The sequence below is a fragment of the Dipodomys merriami genome, unplaced genomic scaffold (assembly GCF_024711535.1).
Source record: "Dipodomys merriami isolate MVZ:Mamm:240054 unplaced genomic scaffold, mDipMer1.0.p SCAF_21, whole genome shotgun sequence".
NCBI lineage: Eukaryota > Metazoa > Chordata > Mammalia > Rodentia > Heteromyidae > Dipodomys > Dipodomys merriami.
This window is the reverse complement of record NW_027203493.1, coordinates 9,036,092-9,042,091: the sequence shown is the minus strand read 5'-3', so window position 1 is coordinate 9,042,091 and position 6,000 is coordinate 9,036,092.

Here is a 6,000-nt window from a genome sequence, read left to right as displayed (position 1 = left end):
AATAAAAAAAAAGAACCTCAGGGAAGGGAGGGAGGGAGGGGATGGTAGGGGGAAAACAATGGAGGGGGTAACAATGTTCAAGAGGAAGTGTACTCATTACCTCACTCATGTAACTGTAACCCTCTGTATAGTATCTTTACAAAAAAAAAAACAAAAACAAAAAAAAACCTGTGGACTGCTCCTCCAGGATTGTCAGGAACAAAACTTGTGTTTAAGCACTTATGTATGGTGCCACATGCTTACCTATGTGCCTGACTCACCATGGCATATGACTTACAATTCTTGACTTTATGATGGTACAAAAATAGTAGGAATTTGTTAGAAGCCACACTGAATTTTGAATTTTTCCAGGCTGGGCAGTGTAGTACTCTTGACTCTGGGTGGCAGCACTGAGCCACAGCTCTCAGCCACCTAAATGATCCCTGGGGAAAACAGCCCACATTCTCCATGCTATGCCCTTAACCAGGTTGTTTTGTTTTGTTTTTGATGTAGACAGCCAATAAATCACGCCTTACTATAAAGCAAGCTGTTAAGTGATTCTCCCCAACTATAGATGAGCAGAGTTTTGAGCACAATGGACGTAAGCCAGGCTAAGCTGTGGTGTTTCACAAGATAGGGGTGTTAATAGCATTTTTTTTTACTTCAATATGCTCAATTTACAACAGTGTGATCTGTATGTAACCCACAAGAAGTTGGGGAAAACAGCATGGTACAATATACTCCAGTAAGGAAGGAGGGGCTCCCTACTCCCAGACAGAGAAGGAAACATGAGAGCCTGCAGGAACATACTGCACTTCTAGAAAATCAGGAAGGACACCAAAGGAAGGTTCTAGAAAGCCAAGAAGGGCTCAGAGGAAAGTTCTAGAAAGTCAGGAAAGATTTGGGAAGAAAGTTTTAGAAAGTCAGAAAGGACTCCAAAGGAAAGTTGTAGAAACTCAGGAAGAACTTGAGGAAAGTTCTAGAAAGCCAGGAAGGACTTAGGAGGAAGTTTGTCAAAGGTCAGGAAGGACTCAATAGGAAAGTTCTAGAGAGGCAGCAAGGACTCAAAAGGAAAGCTCTAGAAAGGAAAGCTCTAGGAGTAAAGTTCTAGAAAGTCAGAAAGGACTCAGAAAGTTCTAGAAAGTTAGACTGGACTCAAAGGAAAATTCTAGAAAGCCAGGAAGGACTTAGGAGGAAAGTTCTAGAAAGTTGGAAATGACTCAGAAAGAAGGTTCTAGGAAGTCAGGAAGGACTCAGGAAGAAAAGCATGTCCCACACATGGATGAGCCACATTCAAGAATAGGAATCCGTGACACAAGGCCCCCATGGTTCAGTGGGAGTCAGGGGAGCCATCAAGTTAACCAAATGTTAGTGAATAAAATGGAATCATAAAATAAATGTCCCTGAGTCCACATTGAAGCAAATTAATGGTGTGGTAAGTTATACGTGGGGGAGGAGGGGCAGAGTACTTGATCAGAACAATTACAAATAATCAATGTAATGAGCCAGTCCTCCAGAGAAGGAATACCACTGCTTGGGTGTGGCCACAGATGGCAGCCTCCTTCCCAGGGCAGTGGGAAATGGGGAGGGGCACTTGACAGTGGGCAGACCTCACAGCACAAGCCAACACCCACAGCCAACTATGCAGGTAACCGGCATGACATGGACGGCCCCTAACTCCAGGGTCTTCCATGGCCCCAGTCTGTTGGCAGGCAGTGGCCTGCTGAATATGCAAACGACGTGATTAACCATTCATCCAGTGAGCACACACTCATCCTTCTCCTGAACTGCCACCTAGAGAACCTTCTTTTGAAGCACTGGTAAAACATTTACAAAATAGACTAGACTGGCAATTAACATAGGCTCTATTAGTCACAAAGCAATTAACAAAAAATTTCACAGGCTTGAAAATGATACAGAATGAGCTCCGGAGTGGAATAAAATCAGAAATGGGCACAAAAAAGTAGCTAGACCGTCTCCAAATGTCTAGAAATTAAGCAATCCATACAAGCCAGCACTGGTGGCTCAAGTCTGCAATCCTAGCTACTCAGAAGGTAAAGGGGGAAGAATCAAATTCAAGCCCTGTCTGGGCAAAATAGTTCACAAGCTTTCAACTAAACGCTGGGCAGGGAGGTACATGTTTGTAATCCTAGCTATTTGGGAGGCTGAGATGGAGAGGATTGCAGTTCAAAGCCAGACCAGGCAAATTTGGGGATCATAGACCCCCATCTCAACCAAATAACTAGGTAATGTGGCATGTGCCTGTCATCCCAGCTATGTGGGGAGTCTAAAGAGGTTATCACAATCCAAACTGGCCTAAACAAAAAGTTAGACTCTAGCTGGACGCCAGCGGCTCGTGCCTGTAATCCTTGCTCTTCAGAAGGCTGAGACCTGAGGATCTCAGTTCAAAGCCAGCCAGACTCTTATCTCCAATTAACTACCAGAAAACCAGAAGTGTTGTTGTGGTTCAAAGTGGTAGTGCACTAGCCTTGAGCAAGAAAGCTCAGGAACAGCAAAACAGTTGGAAGAATGGCTCAAATGGCAGAGCATGTGCCTAGCAAGTCCCAGGCCCTGAGTTCAAACCCCAGTATCACAAAGAGAGAAAGAGAGAGGGAAAAAAGACAGATCACATGTCTGTGTGCAAAGCACCCAGAAGAAAGAAACAAGCCCTCTCTCTCGTCTGTGACCAGTGATCATTGGGTGTCCGTGAATGGGTCACAGAGGCAGGACTTCCCCTGAGTCCAAAGCCACAGGAAGTTGAACACTCCTGGCACTGATGGGCACCCACAATGCCATCACCTCAAGAGTGTGAATAAGCAGAGCCAAGGCCTCCTTCTTGTCTCTGGGTTATAAGACTGTGCTCACCTTTCCTAACATTTTGCTGTTAGCTTTCTTCATCAAATATGTATTGTTTTATTTTTGTATTCAAAACAGAATGTGTGGGGGGGATTGTAGCTTGAACCCAGAAGCTGGGCACTGTCCCTGAGTTTTGCTGCTCAAGGAGAACACTCTACCACTTGAGCCACAGCTTTACTTCCAACTCTTTTGGTGCTTAATTGAACGTAAGAGTCTCACAGACTTTCGTGCCCAGGCTGGCTTTAAACCACAATCCTTAGATCACAGCCTCCTGAGTAGCTAGGATTATAGGTGTGAGCCATAGGTACCTGGTAAGAAAGTCTTACACTGATTTTTTTTTTTTTTGGTTGGTCATAGGGCTTGAACGCTGGGCTGGGTGCTCTACCACTTGAGCCACAGCACCACTTTCTGTTTTCTGGTGGTTAATTAGAGATAAGAGTCTCGCAGACTTTCCTGCCTGGGCTGGCTTTGAACTGCAATCCTCAGATCTCAGCCTCTTGAGTAGCTAGGATTATAGACATGAGCCACCGGTGCCTAGCTTTTACCCTCGAGGTGGTCACCATCTCCTCTTTTCTGTTTTTATGCCTACTCAGAGTCTGGACAGAGGAGACAGGAAGCCCAGGAGGGCAGCTGACCCAAGCTCACCTGCTGACTGGGGAGAGGGCCCCAAATCCAGGATGACTGCATGAGGGACCCTCCAAAGGACACAGGTGTCCCCAGTTCCAGGCTCTGTCTGGGGAGAACTCACACAGGTACGTGCCTTGTGGTGTCCTAGAATGACAGAAGAAAGGAGGCAAACAAGGCCCTTCTGTTCTCTTCCATACAGGCACTAACACCATTCATGAGGGCCCCACCCACACGACCTGCCTATCACCCCAGATCTCCAATCTCCACAGCTAACCCTACCTCATCAGGGATCCACTCTCTTTAGCAGGGGTGGGATTCAGATCACAGCAGATGAGTACCTCTTTCATCACCATCTCCAAAGGAGCATGGAAGTTCTCTCTAGTGCTACCACTCTACTTTTGCCCTTGCCTTTTTCTCAGGCTCCATGCCCCTAGGCTGGAAATAGGCCTGATTTTCTCCCATTTTTAAAACTATGGAAAGCCTCCTCTCCCATCTCTTGATCCAAATAGCTCACAAGACAACTCTGGTGTCTCAACACCTGTAAATCCTAGCTACTCAGGAGGCTAAGATCTGAGGATTGCAGTTCAAAGCCAGCCTGGGGAGGGAAAGTCCATGAGACTCTTATCTCTGATTAAGCACAAAAACGCTGGAAGTGGAGCTGTGGCTCGAGCTGTAGAGCTCCAGCCTTGAATAAAAAAGCTAAGGGACATGCCCAGACCCTGAGTCCAAACTAGGACACACACACACACACACACACACACACACACACACACACACACACACACACACACACACACACACACACACACACACACACACACACACACCACACACTACTCACAGGCTATTGCAAATGAAACAAAAAATGGCAGACACCAAAATACACTTTGTTTCTAAATCTCTAAAAACTACCTGGATGCCATAACTATAGCAATCAGTAGTCTGAAGAACTAACCTTGATACATTTGATTCTAAGAATGCAAAGCTGATTAAATAATTATCAAAACCTGTAATGGAATACAGTTTTTACAAATCATTGCAGAACAATAATTATTGCATTTAGAGGTTAATGTGGAAACGTAGGTGTTGATACTGACAGATAGCACAAAAAGCTTTTGACAGAATCCAATTTACATCCTAATACATATAAACTGCTAAACTAAGACTGGAAAGACAATTCTTTCATTTCTTTGTTTGTGCCAGTGCTTAGGCTTGAACTCAGAGCCTCATACGCTCATTTGGCATATTTTTGTTCAAGGCTGGTACTCTACCACTTGAATCAAATCACTATTTCTGGGGTTTTTTGGTGGCTAATTGGAGATAAAAGTCTCACACACTTTCATTCCTGGGCTGGCTTTGAAGAATGATACTCAAATCTCAGCCTCCTGAGTAGCTAAGGTTATAAGATTACAAGCATGAGCACCAGCACCTAGCTAGAAGGACATTTTTTTTTTTGTTGCAATTTTCTTATTGTGATTAACAGATTATATAAATTTCACAAAATTCACAGTATTGTGGGATAGTGATAGTTAGTTAAAGTCACAAACACATTCTAACCTTTGTGGGGCAAATTGTCTTTATTGTGGTCTATAAAGTTTATGAGTTCCAGCTGGGTGCCAGTGGCTCACGCCTGTAATCCTACCTACTCAGGAGGCTGAGATCTGAGGATCGCGGTTCAAAGCCAGCCCGGGAAGGAAAGTCTGTGTGACTTTTATCTCCAATTAGCCACCAAAAAACCCAGAAATTTTGATTTGGTTCAAGTGGTAGAGTGCTCGCCTTGAGCTGAAGAGCACAGGGACAGCACCCAGGCCCAGAGTTCAAGCCCCACGACCGACAAAAAAAAAAAAAAAAAGGTTATGAGTTCCATGAGCTTTGACAATACAGTTATTTCTTCCACACTGGGTGATATGTACATTTCTTTCCTTCTGCTTAGTGTCAGCTGTTCCCTCTTTCCCACTCATCCCCTCCCTCCGATCGCTGCCATTAAGTTGCTTTAGTTCATTTTGATCAATGTTAGAAGGACATTTCTTTCTTAAATAGGATAAAAAGATACTCAGAAACCCAGAGCAAGCATCATGAGAACAGAAAACACTGATCCAGTGCCATCCAAAAGTACCAAAGGTGCTTTTGTTTTGGAGTGTCTAATACATGCCACCATGTGAGAAAAAGAAGTAATGTTCGCATACAGTTAAAAAGGACTAGGCAGAGTAATTATCTGCAGGAGATCCTCTAGTCTATCCAAAGAGGTCAAGAGATTCAACTCAGGGGCTGGGGGTTTAGCCCAGCGAAAGGGCGCCCGCCAGGCGCGCACAAGGCCCTGGGTTCGGTCCTCAGCCCTGGAAAAAAAAAAAAGAGAGAGAGAGAGAGATTCAACTCAGAAACCATGCAGGCAGTATGTAAAGCTGGGAGAAATGCAGGTCAGAATATAAATTTATAAAAATCAATACCTTTCCAGTAGAGCAGCAGAGATAATTTGGGAAATAAATCTAATTGAAAAAGGTCCAGCCACAATAGCAGCAAGAGTCATTACAAACCTAG